Here is an 840-nt window from a genome sequence, read left to right as displayed (position 1 = left end):
ATATGGAGTCTCTCAATGACTTAATATGGAGTCTCCATTGACTTAATATGGAGTCTCTCAGTGACTAAATATGGAGTCTCCATTGAATAAATATGGAGTCTCTCACTAACTACATATGAATCTTCTTTTGGTAGAGCACCTAGCCTTCATGGGATGTTTCCTGACGCTCATGAGTTTTTGATTGGAATATCGTTTCCGGCACTCTGGTTGCTGAGCATGGAACTTCAGAAGTCAATGTCGTATATCTCCTTGTATTGCCTATTTCTGTGGTTCATAGATGAATGATACCGCGTCACATTCTCTTTTAGAATGGGTTTTTGTTTTGATACTTGGGTAGGGTGGTGATCGATCCTCACTATTTTCTTCTGCGCTCTTGAACTATGGACATCTCTTTCAGGTTGTGATGATTATTTTTAATGATTTAGCACCAGCCCATTTATTTGTGAGATGCTTTACTCTCTAGTGGTTAGCTTTCCATGTATCTCTGTTATTTCCCAGCTCAAGATCCGAAATGACCGTGCTCATACCTGTATTGTCCCAGTATAATTATACAAAATATAAAGGCCTTAGAATTTTATAAAGTTTTTTGTTCTTTTGTTTCAAAAACCCGGACCCAGACCCACAACTTCAATTATGGTCCAGTACTCTGAAATGTCCTTGAAGTATTCTTCAAGTTCTCAGTTTCAAACCTGTAATCTAATTGTCTAGTTTTCTCGTGTACCATCCGAGTATTTATTTTTATGAAGTTGTAATGATTCCGATGAGACCTCCTTTCATTAAATGCTCTACTATAGAAATCCAAGCTTTTTCGCAGCTTGGTCAATGCTTCACTCGCTTCAG

The sequence above is a fragment of the Metschnikowia bicuspidata genome (assembly GCF_001664035.1).
Source record: "Metschnikowia bicuspidata var. bicuspidata NRRL YB-4993 chromosome Unknown METBIscaffold_6, whole genome shotgun sequence".
In the NCBI taxonomy this organism is placed as follows: domain Eukaryota; kingdom Fungi; phylum Ascomycota; class Pichiomycetes; order Serinales; family Metschnikowiaceae; genus Metschnikowia; species Metschnikowia bicuspidata.
This window is presented reverse-complemented; position numbering follows the sequence as displayed.